The sequence below is a fragment of the Schistocerca nitens genome, chromosome 1, assembly GCF_023898315.1.
Source record: "Schistocerca nitens isolate TAMUIC-IGC-003100 chromosome 1, iqSchNite1.1, whole genome shotgun sequence".
NCBI classification, from domain to species: Eukaryota; Metazoa; Arthropoda; class Insecta; order Orthoptera; family Acrididae; genus Schistocerca; species Schistocerca nitens.
Genome location: NC_064614.1, coordinates 1,092,676,721 through 1,092,694,124, shown reverse-complemented (window position 1 = coordinate 1,092,694,124; position 17,404 = coordinate 1,092,676,721). Strand labels below are relative to the sequence as shown.

At 42.5% G+C, this 17,404-nt stretch overlaps 1 protein-coding gene across 6 annotated transcripts in view; it reads right to left on the bottom strand.

Moving 5' to 3' along the window:
* Window positions 1-17,404, bottom strand: part of LOC126198643 (protein hu-li tai shao) — a 431,642-nt gene that overhangs the window by 370,103 nt on the left and 44,135 nt on the right. For all 6 annotated transcript variants that reach the window (XM_049935120.1, XM_049935111.1, XM_049935137.1 and 3 more), the window contains exon 2: window positions 4,763-4,811. The gene's annotated coding sequence lies outside the window, so the exon portion shown is untranslated. The remainder of the gene's footprint in view (window positions 1-4,762; window positions 4,812-17,404) is intronic.

Here is a 17,404-nt window from a genome sequence, read left to right as displayed (position 1 = left end):
AAATGTGTATCCTCTAAGTATAGGGTTTTTAATTTATATTCCAAATTGTTTGTTGCGAAAAAACAACATGTACAGTTGGGGAAAAATGTTATCGATAGCATAAATTGTTTAAAAACTATAGAATGTAAAACAATGTACAACCAGATTTTTTTAAAAAATACAGAATAATTTTGGTTTAAACTTTATGTATAATGCAGTAAGTAGTTCAACTGATTATCTGCATCAAGCATCTGAATACTTTTACCGGTGTTCTCATGTACTACTGTACTTTTTCACATACTGAACGTTCATTACATATCGAGACATACGAAGATTAACCTGTGGTTCTGCAATGTTAATCACATATGTTACCTGCACAAGTGTATTTAAGAAATTTGATTACTCTATATTAATTAATGTTTGGAGTTGCAATCTTCTATTCTTTCAGTGTACGTGTAATTCGGAATGTACGCTAGCAAAGCTCAACCTGAAGACGCTGATATTTAGCTCGCAACGGTTCAGATCTCGCAAGGAAATAAAACTGAAAGTAATTTCCCATGTCGAATGAATAGATGCTCCTGTGAGTGGTGCACAATGTCCCAGACTAGTCCAGGTAACGAGTGCTCCCGGCAGGGCTGTCGTAGAGCCCAGCCACCCGCAGTGAATCACGGTGGGAGGACGCGGAGGGCGCACTCGTGTCGCGGCCTGCAGCGTCAGCGGGAGGCGGGCTGAGTCAGAACTGCGTCGTCCAGGCTCTGCTGACGGCGTCCGCCTCGCAGCAGGAGAACCCTCACCCCCAACCCACCACTCACCGCAACACCGACAGCAGGTCAAGCGGCGCTTTCCGTATCGCCCCCTGCACCGTACGACGTGGACTGTGTGTGTCCTAGCGCGTAAGAAATATAACGACGATCGACAACCAGGTCATTTGTGCGAAAGTTCAAGTTCAAAAATGGAAGCAACGACGAAACCAATCAGTACTTTTTTTTTAAGGGATCGCTCCACCAAACATCACATGCGAGTTACGGATCCACGAGAAACTAAATCTGGAGGGGCAGACGAGATTCTGAATACAAAATAAAAAAGTGGTTCAAATGGCTCTGAGCAGTATGGGACTTAACATCTGAGGTCATCAGTCCCCTACACTTACAACTACTTAAACCTAACTAACCTAAGGACATCACACACATCCATGCCCGAGACAGGATTCGAACCTGCGACCGTAGCAGTAGCGCGGTTCCGGAGTGAAGCGCCTAGAACCGCTCGGCCACCGCGGCCGGCTTCTGAATACAGCTTGTCACGATTTGACGTCCAGTCGTAGTAATGGGAATATCATGATTCGTCAACACAAAGCTGGGAGTGTGATACTGAAGCAATTTTATGTATTTATAGATATCTTTTCTATTTCTTTTTCTCTTTTTTTTTAACTGTTAATGACTAGTGCGAGGGAGATGGTAGGCGAACGGCATGGCGTATATCGCTGAAACAACCAGTTTACGATTATATCAGTTCTTCCACACCATTTTAACCTGACTTAACGCCGCTCAAAATAACAGGTTTCGAAAACAACCGGTTTTCGGTTTTTTATTCCTATTATTAACTGTAATAAACGTAGAAATCTAACAGAATGATAAATGTTGACTCCCTCAGTTTCAAAAAACGAAAATTAAAATACAAAATTTAATAAGCAAATAAAGAAAACTTAGTGAGTCCACCGATCGCTGCTTTTGTTGAAAAATGGTAACTGGGTTGAATACTACAAAAAAATTCACCATATATAATTTTTCTGCTCAAAAATCATATTGTAACTAGAGAATTACGAATATACAGTTCGAAAGGGTGAAAACTGTGTGAACAGCCCAAATAATGGATTTTGTGTTTCGAACTCTACGCATTCTGCAGCTTTTGACTCGATCCACAGTCAAAGTGCTGCTGCAATTCCTTGTATCAGTTCCTATAAACATGTCAAAATGTCTATTTCCACGCATTAATCCGCCTGTTGTGTCATCGTATTACGACCATCAACAAAGTAATATCATTCTCTTGAAATCGCGCTTTTAATCTCTGTCTAGTCGTTTTCTCTATCACATGACTTAGCGAGTGCCAAGATGTATAATCGTATAATGTGTATCACCATTCAATATGCTGAATTCAATCCAAATCCAACTCTCTCTCTCTCTTCGAATGAGCACTTTTGAAACTATAGCGATTTGGATGTAAATTTTATTTCCTTCTTGCAAATCGACATACGTGGGGTACGTAACTGCATCGGTTTTACGCTCTTCCTTCGTTTCATTTCGATAACCGACCATAGACTGCGCCTACACTAGTTTATCAACATACCCCATACCCCACACTCGTCCAGGTGAGAGGCGTTACAACGTTCGCCTTCGAACTAGTAACTAGGCATATATCACAAGACAGTCACACCTGCTTCTCTATCCACGTGGTTGTAACGCAGACATCTCTGAATTGCCGGAGCTGTGATAAAAATAATAAATTTGTGAGGGATGAGCGGTAAAGGGAGAATTCTCATATTGCAGGAGCGCTTATTGGTTTCTTACATGCATCGTTGAAGAGACAGTGCATTAGAAACAACTCGTCGAGTGCAACTTGTGTTTCATGGTTGGGATAAAACTAAACTATTTGTTCTACCGAAAACTAACGTGCTCACTGGACGACAGCCAGTACGAGGTGCATTCAAGTTCTAAGGACTCCGATTTTTTTTCTCCGGACTGGAAAGAGATAGAAACATGCGCATTGTTTTAAAATGAGGCCGTGTTCATTGTCAATACGTCCCAGAGATGGCAGCACCGTACGGCAGATGGAATTTTACCGCCAGCGGCGAGAATGAGAACTGTTTTAAATACTTACAATGGCGACGTTTTCCTTACTTGAACAGCGTGCAATCAATCGTTTTCTGAATTTGCGTGGTGTGAAACCAATTGAAATTCATCGACAGTTGAAGGAGACATGTGGTGATGGAGTTACGGATGTGTCGAAAGTGCGTTCGTGGGTGCGACAGTTTAATGAAGGCAGAACATCCTGTGACAACAAACCGAAACAACCTCGGGCTCGCACAAGCCGGTCTGACGACATGATCGAAAAAAGTGGAGAGAATTGTTTTGAGGGATCGCCGAATGACTGTTGAACAGATCGCCTCCAGAGTTGGCATTTCTGTGGGTACTGTGCACACAATCCTGCATGACGACCTGAAAATGCGAAAAGTGTCATCCAGGTGGGTGCCACGAATGCTGACGGACGACCACATGGCTGCCCGTGTGGCATGTTGCCAAGCAATGTTGACGCGCAACGACAGCATGAATGGGCCTTTCTTTTCGTCGGTTGTGACAATGGATGAGACGTGGATGCCATTTTTCAATCCAGAAACAAAGCGCCAGTCAGCTCAAAGGAAGCACACAGATTCACCGCCACCAAAAAAATTTCGGGTAACCGCCAGTGCTGAAAAAATGATGGTGTCCATGTTCTGGGACAGCGAGGGCGTAATCCTTAACCATTGCGTTCCAAAGGGCATTACGGTAACAGGTGCATCCTACGAAAATGTTTTGAAGAACAAATTCCTTCCTGCACTGCAACAAAAACGTCCGGGAAGGGCTGCGCGTGTGCTGTTTCACCAAGTCAACGCACCCGCACATCGAGCTTACGTTACGCAACAGTTTCTTCGTGATAACAACTTTGAAGTGATTCCTCATGCTCCCTACTCACCTGACCTGGCTCCTAGTGACTTTTGGCTTTTTCCAACAATGAAAGACACTCTCCGTGGCCGCACATTCACCAGCCGTGCTGCTATTGCCTCAGCGATTTTCCAGTGGTCAAAACAGGCTCTTAAAGAAGCCTTCGCCGCTGCCATGGAATCAAGGCGTCAGCGTTGTGAAAAATGTGTACGTCTGCAGGGCGATTACGTTGAGAAGTAATGCCAGTTTCATCGATTTCGGGTGAGTAGTTAATTAGAAAAAAAATCGGAGGCCTTAGAACTTGAATGCACCTCGTACAGTCATGCCAGTGAGTTGCTCGAGAGGGTTGTGCGCAACGACAAAACACGGAACACACGACAAAGCACGAAACGCAACACTGACAGGGAAGAGTAAGCACTCACCTACGTGTCACACGTCAGTCTCCCATCGGCATCCATCGCGTCAGTTCCGCTGGGAAATACTGGACGGTCACGTGAAATCTGCCTTAATGTTTGACGTATTCACCCAGTGGGATTACTCAAGACCTGCATGATACTGTCCAACCACTGCATCCCTACAAAACCTATTGAAGGCGCTCGAAAATCTGTTGATTTATCAGCGACAAATCATTTCGCCGACATCACGCGATAAAGCAGACTGTGTCTGTCCTTTAACTTTGCCAATCATTCATTATTGATGGAGAGAAGTTCTCTACGTATTGCCAGTTTCCTCAGTGTAGCGCTGAAAATAAGGTTGGGATACGTACAATAGATTCTATTGTCCTGATTTGTGTGTGTGTGTGTGTGTGTGTGTGTGTGTGTGTCCTGTTAAATAAGTTATATTGCCAATATTCATGATCTACGTCACATCTTACGTGTCCATTGACCATACATTGATTATCGACCTTGTGTCACACTTACTGTCCTATTTAGTTTTCCAGAGGCAAATCAAAGCTGTTACTCAGATCTCAGCGACAGAAACAAATACTGCAATAGTTCAACATCAGCTAAGGAGAGAATTAAGAAACGCCTTCTCTCTCCCCCTCCCTCCAGAGAGAGAGAGATGTCACAAATTACTCAAGTACTCACCGTATGTCAACAGCGTCCTCCCTATGGTGGTATGAGGTTCTATCGGACGCTGAAACGAGAAAAGAGGATTACATACAGTTTTGTTAAAAAGTATAATTTTTATTATACAGTTCTTCATTGCTCTTTAAGATACACGCGTTAGCGGGCTTTATGTAAATTTGAAAGTTATATTTTTTTGATGCTCTAGTGTGAAAGTTATGGTGGCCGAGTGTATTAGCAAAAAAACATTTCATCAATTGTGCTATTGATAGCTACTTTTCAAGTGAACAACAAGAAACAATAACTACTTGAATAAAACATGGGCAGAGTGTGATGTTCGAAGTGTGATCCCGCTCTGCAACAATCGCGTTATCATTTAGCGCTGCTATCTTCGCAGGCGGAAAGCACTGCTGCATGCGTCAACAGTGGCTGTGCGACCTGGTACTCGCGATAAAATGTGATAAGCCGCTTACTCAGTGACAAACTATGCTAATAGTGTCACACAGCACATTTCGCAGTTTGACTGCGACTATTCGGAATGTGTGAGGTTTCTTCTTCCAGCCCCATGAAGCCACTGGGTTCTCACTTTTTCCCTCCAAATGACACTACACTAATCTCAATTTTTCCCTCTTGTTGTAACTTAGTTCTGCAAGTTATTGATGCGTCATAGGACGTACTGATCCGCTGTACTACGGCTCGCTTGAAACAGGTCCTAAATGCAGAAATACTGGCAGTGCTACGAAAACTGTTACGGAAGAAACGACAATGTAGGGTACATGTTCACTCAATGTTTTAAAAAAAGAAAAAACATGGTACTAATAGTGAATGACGCCGTGGCATCAGTGGGGACTGTAAGCTTGTTATGTCACTTATGCCACTTTTATCCCGCCCAGGATAGTACGACTGAAAAATCTGGGAACCAACCATACAGCTAATAATATAGCAGTTCACAGGGCGGAAAGTGTAGTGGAGAAGGGAGGACATTTTTGTCGCTGGCTACAGCAAGAATTTTAATATTGATATTCGCAGAAGTTCAGTATAATTTTTACATTTCAGGCGTTGCTGCACGTCTATCTCAGGTAAGTATGATGTGATCAGCGTATCATTTACGTCGTTTACAACAAAATTGCTCCACTGGCTAAAATGTCGTTGGAAGCTGGTATATATAAAAAGCGGATAAATGTGAACACACATTTTTCTCACATTTCATGATACCTCCATTAGTCTTTTAGTAACACACTATTGTCCTTTGTCACCATCTGATTTGAAATTTAACACATGAGTAATTAAAAGCAAGCTACTGTATTCAAGTCTGAATAGCGACGAAAATTAATGCAATGTTATCTACCGAACACTCGTCTGATTTTTTTCCTTGGACCTCGAGCTGACAAGGGCGTTTCTTTTCTTTATACTGCACTATAGTTATGTGACAGAAGTCACAGCTTACCTCCTAATATCATGTCGGACCTGCTTTTGCCTTCCGTAGGGTAGCAACTCGACGTGGCATGGAATCAAGTCGAAAGTCCACGGCAAAAATACTGAGGCACGCTGCTTATACAGCCGTCCATAATTGCTAAAGTTTTGCCGGTGCAGGATTTGGTGCACAGACTCACGTCTCGATTATGTCCCATAAATATTTGGTGAAATTCATGTCGGGGGATCTGGGTGGCTCGAATTGACCGGAATGTTCTTCAGACCAATCGCGAACAACTGTGGCCCGGTGACATGGCGCTCCATCATCCACAAAAATTCCGTCGCTGTTCGGGAACATGAAGATCATAAGTGCCTGTAAATGGTCTTAAAGTAGATGAACATAACTATTTCCAGTCAACGATCGGTTCAATTGGTCCAGAAGATGCAGCCCATTCCTTGCAACACACCTCACACCATTATGGAGCCACCACCAGCCTGCACAGTGCCTTGTTGACAACCTGGGCCCATGGTTTCGTAAGGTCTGCGACACACACTCACCACGCTATAGCTCTTACCCACTGACATCGGGACTCATCTGACCACGCAACTGTTTCCAGTCGTCTAAGATCCAATTGATATGGACACGACCCCAGGAGAGGCGCTGCAGGCGATAACGTGCTGTTAACGACATTCGCGTCGCTCATTTGCTTCTGTAGCCCATAAAATACAAAATCAAGTAGGGGTAATGCAGGAGCAGGTTTATTCATGAATAGGAAAATAGGAATACGGGTAAGCTACTACAAACAGCATAGTGAACGCATTACTGTGGCCAAGATAGATACGAAGCCCACGCCTACCACAGTAGTACAAGTTTATATGCTAACTAGCTCCGCAGATGAAGAGATTGGTGAAATGTATGATGAGATAAAAGAAATTATTCAGATAGTGAAGGGAGACGAAACTTCAATAGTCGTAGTAGGTGAATATGGAATGGGGCTAAGGAATGAAAGAGGAAGCCGCCTGGTAGAATTTTGCACAGAGCATAACTTAATCATAGCTAACATTTGGTTCAAGAATCATGAAAGAAGGTTGTATACATGAAAGAACCTTGGAGATACTGAAAAGACTCAGGTAGATTATATAATGGTAAGACAGATTTAGGAACCAGATTTTAAGACATTTCCAGCGGCAGATGTGGACTCTGACCACAATCTATTGGTTATGAAATGTAGATTAAAACTGAAGAAACTGCAGGAAGGTGGGAATTTAAGGAGATGGGACCTAGATAAACTGACTAAGCCAGAGGTTGTACAGAGTTTCAGGGACAGCATTAGGGAACGATTGACATGAATGGGGGAAAAACATACAGTAGAAGAAGAATGGGTGGCTTTGAGAGATGAAATAGTGAAGGTAGCAGTGGATCAAGTAGGTAAAAGGACGAGGGCTAATAGAAATCCTTGAGTAACAGAAGAGATATTGAATTTAATTGATGAAAGGAGAAAATACAGAAATGCAGTAAACGAAGCAGGCAAAACGGAATACAAACGTCTCAAAAATGAGATCGACAGGAAGTACAAAATGACTAAGCAGGGATGGCTAGAGGACAAATGTAGGCATGTAGTGGTGCATATCACTGGTGCTAAGATAGATACTGCCTACAGGAAAATTAGAGAGACCTTTGGAGAAAAGAGAACCACTAGCATGAATATCAAGAGTTCAGATGGAAACCCAGTTCTAAGCAAAGAAGGGAAAGCAGAAAAGGGGGGAGGAGTATATAGAGGGTCTATACAAGGGCGATGGTCTTGAGAACAATATTATGGAAATGGAAAAGAATGTAGATGAAGATGAAATGGGAGATATGATACTGCGTGAAGAGTTTGACAGAGCACTGAAAGACCTAAGTCGAAACAAGGCCTCGGGAATAGACAACATTCCATTAGAACTACTGACAGCCTTGGGAGAGCCAGGCCTAACAAAACTCTACCATCAGGTGAGCAAGATGTATGACACAGGCGAAATACCCTCAGACTTCAAGAAGAATACAATGATTCCAATATCAAAGAAAGCAGGTGTTGACAGATGTGAAAATTACTGAATTGTCGGTTTAATAAGCTACGGCTGCAAAATACTACCACGAATTCTTTACAGACGAATGGGAAAACTGGTAGAAGCCAACCTCGGGGAACATCAGTTTGGATTCCGTAAAAATGTTGGAACACGTGAGGCAATACTGACCCTAAGACTTATCTTAGAAAATAGATTAAGGAAAGGCAAACCTACGTTTCTAGCATTTGTAAACTTAGAGAAAGCTTTTGACAATGTTGACTGGAATACTTTCTTTCAAAGTCTGAAGGTGGCAGGGGTAAAATACACGGAGCGAAAGGATATTTCCAATTTGTACAGAAGCCAGATGGCAGTTATAAGAGTCTAGGGGCATGAAAGGGAAGCAGTGGTTTGGAGGGGAGTGAGACCGGGTTGTAGCCTCTCCCCGATGTTATTCAATCTGTATATTGAGCAAGTAGTAAAGGAAACAAAAGAAACATTCGGAGTAGGAATTAAAATTCATGGAGAAGAAATAAAAACTGAGATTCGCCGATGACATTGTAATTCTGTCAGACAGCAAAAGATTTGGAAGAGCAGCTGAACGGAATGGACAGTGTCTTGAAAGGAGGGTATAAGATGAACACCAACAAAAGCAAAACGAGGATAATGAAATGTAGTCGAATTAAATTGGGTGATGCTGAGGGAATTAGATTAGGAAATGAGACACTTATAGTAGTAAAGGAGTTTTGCTATTTGGGGAGCAAAATAACTGATGATGGTCGAAGTAGTGAGGATATAAAATGTAGACTGGCAATGGCAAGGAAATCGTTTCTGAAGAAAAGATATTTGTTAACATCGAGTATAGATTTAAGTGTCATGAAGTCGTTTCTGAAAGTATTTGTATGGAGTGTAGCCATGTATGGAAGTGAAACGTGGACGATAAATAGTTTCGACAAGAAGAGAATAGAAGCTTTAGAAATGTGGTGCTACAGAAGAATGCTGAAGATTAGATGGGTAGATCACATAACTAATGAAGAGGTAATGAATAGAATTGGAGGGAAGAGAAATTTTCGGCACAATCTAACTAGAAGGGATCGTTTGGTAGGACATGTTGTGAGACATCGAGGGATCACCAATTTAGTATTGGAGGGCAGAGTGGAGTGTAAAAATCGTAGAGGGAGTCCAAGAGATGAATACAATAAACAGATTCAGAAGGATGTAGGTTGCAGTAGGTAGTGGGAGATGATGAAGGTTGCACAGGATAGAGTAGCATGGAGAGCTGCATCAAACCCGTCTCTGCACTGAAGACAACAACAACAAGAACAACAACAGCCCACAACATCAAATTTCGCTGCACTGTCATAACGGACAGGTTATTCGTATGTCCTAATTTGTTTCCTGTGGTTATTTCACGCAGTGTCGCTTATTTGTTAGCCTTGACAGCTCTACTCAAACGCCGCTACTCACGGCACGGTCGTTAAGTGAAGGCCCTCGGTCGTAGTGTTGTCCATGGTCTGGGGTAATGAACGAAATTTGGGATTCTCGGCACACTTTTTGACACAGAGGATATCGAAATACTGAATTCCCTAGCGATTAAAAATGACAGTTCGGCGATCCCCTGCCCTTTTATAACTTGCGTGCGCGATACTAGTGCGATCCGTATATGTGCATATCTCAAGTCTATAACTTTTGTCATCTCAGTGTTTATAATTTCCAATCTGCATAGTGTAATGGTTAGTTGTTGCGTACTAACACCGAGGTCTGGATTTTGATTCCCGATAGTCACCACAAAATGAAATAAAGACATCGAACAGACGGTTAATCGAAAAATTAAGCTCACTAACGGACTCTATAGTGATATGGTGAAACATTCCACTGCCGAAAGTCACACAAATTAAGCTCCCTTCCTTTCCAACGACGGGACAGGTTCCCGTGATTATCTCGCTACCGGCTACTCACAACTCGAAAGAAATGTTGACAAGCAAAACCAAACAATACACTGTCAACCCCTCTTGATGTCAGCTGTCACCGTCTTTAAAATAAAGAGAGAACAGTTTCATATTGAAGAGAGAAACAAAAGTGCTACAGAAAATATAGCATTCAAAAATGTAAGCCTGTAAAAAAGCAAGCACACCTGCTATGCAACCGAACATCGCATCAGCATTTCACTTATGTACTGTGATCCGACCCCCCCCCCCCACACACACACACACACACACACACAGAGGGAGGGGGAGAGGGACTGAGGAAGCCAACAGGCCACCTCAAATGCATCCAGAATATATAAATACATCGAGGTGCGGTTTTCGCCAATTTACAGTGGATAACATAGCGAACTTTCTAACTTTCGCAAGTAATTTTTATCGTCAACAGGCGCAGTATTACGACATCGACTTTTTTCCTTGTAGACCCACGTACTTTCTTCTGTAGTATGTGAAAGAAGCTTTTAAGAGAACGACGGCGTAACGTACGTAACTCAGGTGTGGCTCTTATGCCTACCTGCGCTCCTTAAATCCACCAGTCTGGTTTCTACTGTTGTAGCAATCAGGTAAGCAGCTCGTAATACTATTAAGATATTTACAATGTATACGACAGTCGAAAAAGTGAACGTCGTTAAACTACTAGAGCTGGGGTGCGGTTGTAACCTGAAAAGTATCCAGATTGTGAAAAGCAGTCACGATCCGTCATTGCAAACACTATAAAAAAGTTTTTAAAAGTGGAAGTATGGAGAGTAAATGCGCCAAAGGAAAAGAAGAGCACCTGTTGAAAGATATGACAGTAAAATGTTAGCAGCAGTAACACACAATGCAAATATCACTAACAGGCATCTCGAAAGTACGAAATGGGTCAATCGAACGGCATTTGGCCATCGCCGTAGAGCCATCCATCATATTTACAAAGTACCGTTCTTAATGGTTATGGTTGCGAATTGCTGTTTGCAAAAATATTTAGGGTATGAGTAAATGTCCATTCCGTTCAACTGCTCTTCCAAGTCCTTTGCTGTCTCTGACAGAATTACAAAGTCATCGGCGAACCTCAAAGTTTTTATTTCTTCTCCATGGAGTTTAACTCCTACTCCGAATTTTTCTTTTGTTTCCTTCACTGCTTGCTCAATATACAGATTGAATAACATCGGGGAGAGGCTACAACCCTGTCTCACTCCCTTCCCAACCATTGCTTCCCTTTCATGCCCCTCGACTCTTATAACTGCCATCTGGTTTCTGTAAATATTGTAAATAGCCTTTCGTTCCCTGTATTTTACCCCTGCCACCTTTAGAATTCCAGTCAACATTGTCAAAAGCTTTCTCTAAGTCTACAAATGCTAGAAACGTAGGTTTGCCTTTCCTTAATCCTTCTTCTAAGATAAGTCATAAGGTCAGTATTTCCTCACGTGTTCCAACATTTCTACGGTATTCAAACTGATCTGTCAACACCTGCTTTCTTTGGGATTGGAATTACTATATTCTTCTTTGAGTGAGGGTATTTCGCCTGTCTCGTACATCTTGCTCACCAGATGGTAGAGTTTTGTCAGGGCTGGCTCTCCCAAGGCCGTCAGTAGTTCTAATGGAATGTTGTCTACTCCCAGGGCCTTGTTTCGACTCAGGTCTTTCAGTGCTCTTTCAAACTCTTCACGCACTAACGAATCTCCGATTTCATCTTCATCTACATCCTCTTCCATTTCCATAATATTGTCCTCAAGTACATCGCCCTTGTATAGACCCTTTATATACCCCTTCCACCTTTCTGCTTTCCCTTCTTTGCTTAGAACTGGGTTTACATCTGAGCCCTTGATATTCATACAAGTTGTTCTCTTTTCTCCAAAGGAAAGATCTCTTTAATGTTTCTGTAGGCAGTATCTATCTTACCCCTAGTGAGATAAGCCTCTACATCCTGACATTTGTTCTCTAGCCATCCCTGCTTAGCAGTTTTGCACTTCCTGTCGATCTCATTTTTGAGACGTTTGTATTCCTTTTTGCCTGCTTCATTTACTGCATTTTTGTATTTTCTCCTTCCATCAATTAAATTCAATATTTCTTCTGTTATCCAAGGATATCTACTAGCCCTTGTCTTTTTACCTACTTGATCCTCTGTTGCCTTCACTATTTCATCTCTCAAAGCTACCCATTCTTCTTCTACTGTATTTCTTTCCCCCATTCTTGTCAATCGTTCCCTTATGCTCTCCCTGAAACTCTGTACAACCTCTGGTTTAGTCAGTTTACCCAGGTCCTATCTCCTTAAATTCCCACCTTTTTGCAGTTTCTTCAGTTTTAATCTACATTTCATAACCAATAGATTGTGGTCAGAGCCCACATCTGCCCCTGGAAATGTCCTACAATTTAAAACCTGGTTCCTAAATCTCTGTCTTACCATTATATAATCTATCTGATACCTTTTAGTATCTCCGGGATTCTTCCATGTATACAACCTTCTTTTATGATTCTTGAACCAAGTGTTAGCTATGATTAAGTTATGCTCTGTGCAAAATTCTACCAGACGGCTTCCTCTTTCATTTCTTAGCCTCAATCCATATTCACCTACTACGTTTCCTTCTCTTCCTTTTCCTACTATCGAGTGACAGTCACCCATGACTATCAACTTTTCGTCTCCCTTCACTATCTGAATAATTTCTTTTATCTCATCATATATTTCATCAATCTCTTCATTATCTGCTGAGCTAGTTGGCATATAAACTTGTACTACTGTGTGAGGGCAGTGGGAGTGAGGAAGTGACGCAGGCGTGTTGAAGAGCGAGACGATTGGAAATCTGTGATAGAGGAGGCCAAGGTCCTCAGAGGACCGTAGTGTCATGGTGTCAGTCAGGTACACAGTGTGTGTCGATAGGTCAGACATATTCAAGTGGTTAAACACTACATTCCATCACATTTCATCTGCTTCACATATCGCTGCATCTAAAGTTTCATGGCAATTACTTCCAAAACTAGTTAAAGTTCACCGAATATTGTCTAGGGGAAGTGCAGCGTGATACTGCTTATCGATGCAAAATTTTGTTTAAGCAAGAAGCAACGTTTACAAAACCATGGGCACGTAAATCACCGCAATAAGCACAAATCGTTAGCTAAAAATCTACACTGACTCAAAGAACTGCATAAAAAGAATGTTACTTTTGTACAAACGTTTGATGCGTTTTTTTTCAAAACCCGCATCAAAATGGTTCAAATCGCTCTGAGCACTATGCGACTTAACTTCCGAGGGCATCAGTCCCCTTCAACTTAGAACTACTTAAACCTAACTAACCTAAGGACATCACACACATCCATGCCCTGGTCCCTCTTTTATGAATGGGAATCTAAATACACTCAAATATCTCCATTTCCTACGGTATGTTGCACCCGCAGGTATTGTAAGACATCGCACTGGACATAATGCAATCAGTGTGGTAGCAACATGACAGATGCCCCTCACATTTTCCACATGTAGTGACAGATTCTCTTCAGAGAACATTTGTAATGCACTGCAACGATCGTTCAGGAAACGCAAAATGGTCTGCACACTAACCAAACTTCACATTTCCACTGCATTAAAACACGACGTCTATTAGAAAACACCGACGACTCCTAAAGGCATGAAAAGTCTCATAGCACGTGTCTGTGCTGCCGTTAATTCCAGATGAAATTCAACATCTAATATCGTTTCAACACAATTACTTTATAGCGTGTAGCAATGCTCAATGTCAACATTTTGAGAATGCGATACCACAGTCGTGATGATAAATACATTTGAAGTAACAGGACAGACGTTTGCAGAACCTCTTCTCCTGACGGCGGGACAGTGGTTTGCGATGCTGTTATCTCGATAATATTTGATCAAGTTCCATACATGTTATGTCGTTTAAATTCTCTTAGCAGCTTCTTTCAAATGCCACAGGAGAAAGTGTATAGTTCCACAGAAAAAAACGATAAAAACGTCAGGAAACTCGGCATTTATTTCCCTGTGACTTCGCAGAAATCTCACCTCCATATATTTATTCATTCTGGACATATTACGAGTGGCATTTCTCAGATGCCCCACTCTATAACCACCCCGCCCCCCAACGCCATCACCACTCTAATAAGACTAGTACAGTCTATCTTAATTCATCGCTCTCTAAGTCGCCTGCATTTATCCCGATCTGTACGTAGCATTAGTTGAGAAGCATTAGAAATCTCCTTACACTTTTAGTTTTCATTATAAGCCGTCCCTAGTCTATTCCAAAGCCTTCCGTTAATTGTTTTCTGGGAATAACTAATAGTTCCCTTTTTTTTTAAAAAAAAAAAAGGGTAAGGGACAATTTATCTTGTGCTACTTCTACAGTCATGAGTCACATATATACTGCGGCACTTGCGCAGTTATCTACATGGCACGCTGTAACAGGAACGCATTATAGAAGAGGCCTTTCTAAATTTCGATAAATAACTCTCGCACCGCTGCCAGCAGCTCCGCTCGTGACAAGAAGGCGTTCGACTGAGCAGCTGATGAAACGAAGGACTGACTTCCCTACCAGAGTCGCAGTCTTCTTAGGAATCGAGCAACGTAGTCACAGCTCAGAGCTGGCGGTGACTCATTCCTACGACCTTCACTCTGCGACTGTAGCCTCTCACTCGCTGGAACCGTTAATGATTCTGTAACTGCCAGGGTAGTGGTCTAGTGCAAGGCCTGCAGTCGCCAGGAATTTGAAGCCCAACACCAGCTAGTGCTGTCGATCGCGGGCTGAGATATTTTCAGATGCGTCTAGTCGGGCGCGCCAGCGTAAACAAATTGACTGTTCGGCCGAACGTGGCAGCACTGGGCTAAGCGACCAGTGACGTCAGCGTCCGGTGCGAGATGCAGATTGCGAAGGCATCGCAGCAATCAGCGCTCGTGAAGGCTGGAAGAACGCTTGTGCCGAACTCGCAGGGAATATTGTGTGCGCTATGAACACGAAGTTAAACAACTTACTGTAGACTTTTTCTCTATTAACACTACTACAAACATACGTATGGTTTGACCAAAAAACTTAATGTTTCGAAGTTCAGCAATTACATCTACAAGGGTACTTCTCCAGCCATTGTAACAACATCGTGAGTACTTCGTAGCGATATTAACCACACGCTACTATATTCCATTCATTCATGAAACGAAGGGAATAAATAAAAACTTTGAGATTTGTCGACGGCATTACAATTCTCTCAGAGACAGCAAGAGGTTAAAAGATGAGTATTTAAAAAAGTAAAGAAATTAAATCAGGCGATTCTACGGGGATTCGATTATGAAATGAGACGTAAAAAGCAGTAGATGAATTCTGCTATTTGGGCAGCCAAAATAAAGAAGCCATAAAAATATAGACGAACAATGGCAAGAAAAGCGTTTCTGAAGAAGTGAAAATCGTTAACGTCGAATATAAATCGAAGACTGAAATTCAAAAGGCTCTAAGTGCCACAATAAGGGATTTTGAGGTTGTGTGTGAAATGAGATCTACATGCCAAGCCCAATACCGCACATAAGGCTCAGACAGCCATGAATGAAAATGTAGTACCACATGCAACCAACAGATGAGATGGTATATGGTCGAACAGCCATTGCTGTTGAGGCTCTATTTTCCGCGCACTTGTTCCTCAGTGTTCGATAAACTGGCGGAAGAAGCAGATATTTGTAGGAGTTCGAGTGGAAAGAAACGGCGAATTAAATGAAAAGGTACTGTGGCAGCAATCTAGGAAAATTGAGAAATGGAGGGAATGAATACATAATTTCAAGTCATAAATATATTCCTGCAAAAGCTCGTATACCAAAGGGGTAACTCGTATTACTGATCGCTAATACACACCAATACTGGGCAACCCGTGCGATCTGAGGCGCCTTGCCAAGGTCCGTACGGCTCCTCCCGTCGGATAATCACAGCAAGTAAACATATCCAAAGTACATTGGTTTTAATAAGTAATGCAACACATTTTTTTCTGAGAGCAGGCTGGTTTTATTCAGGAGTCCACCACACCATATAGTTCCTCACTCTTTTGGCTACAAAACACTATTTTTCAACAATCTCCATTCAATGTCAGTATTTTTCAAAGTAATCTCAATTCAATGCGGCGACCGTGCGCCACCTTACTGGAAGGGCCTGTATACCCGTACGGTATCACTCTACTGGTCGGCGTCGGAGGCAACGTGTTACTGCATCAATAACCTCCCGATCATCCAAACAATACCCGCGCAGTGCATCCTTGATTGGGCCGAACAGAAGTCGGAAGGTGCGAAAACCTGGCTGTAAAGTGGATGAAGTTCTGTGAGCTCCTCTCGGGTGCGCAAACTTGGGTGAGGCCTTACGTTGTCATGGAAAAGGGGTCGTTCGTTGACACCTCGAATGAGATTTGTCCGCATCTCGTGGTCGTGTTCTCGCTTCCCGAGCACGGGGTCACGGATTTTCACCTTCCTACAGATGACTGGGTGTGTGTGTTGTCCGCATTTCATCACCATTCATTCATAAAAGTGCAGAGTTTGGACTGAGCAAAGGTTGGGAATTTGTACGGGCGCTGCTAACAGCGCATTTGAGCGCCCCACAAACCAAACATCATCATCGAATGAGATTCTCCGCAAGTTCCAGTACTGAAGGAGTTACAGCTGACTGCGGCCGGTCGGCACGCGGCAAATAGGACACGTTTCCGAGACATTGCTGCGATGATGACAGACACCTCGCCCAATGACTCACCTGCTTTTGTTCACAGCTAGGTCTCCGTAGACATTCTGCAAGCGCTTATGAATATCTTCGATGCTCTGGCTTTCGTCAAAAGAAACTCTATAACAGGTATCTGCTTGGACAACACCTTCCTTACAGACGCCATTTTGAAGGCTACGTATAGAGCCACCATCTACCGGCACTTCATGAAACTATAGCGGCTGAAGGGGGAGTACTCCTCAGTATCTCACAAGTTTTTTTCAACCGAAACTGGCAGCGAAAAAAACGTATTACATTATTTATTGAACGCCCCTCGTAGCAAGTGCCCAAGATTATATGGGTTCATTGCGTAACTTAGGTGGTGCTGAAACAAATTGGGGTGAAAAAAATGTTTTCACAATTTGACTAAAAGAAGTCATCGGTTGATAGAACGCAATCAGGGCACCAAGGAATTGTCAATTTGGTACTGGTGGGAAGAATACGGATAAAAATTGTAACGAGAGACCACGACACGAATACAACAAGCACGTTAAAATGGATGTCGGTTGCAGTAATTATTG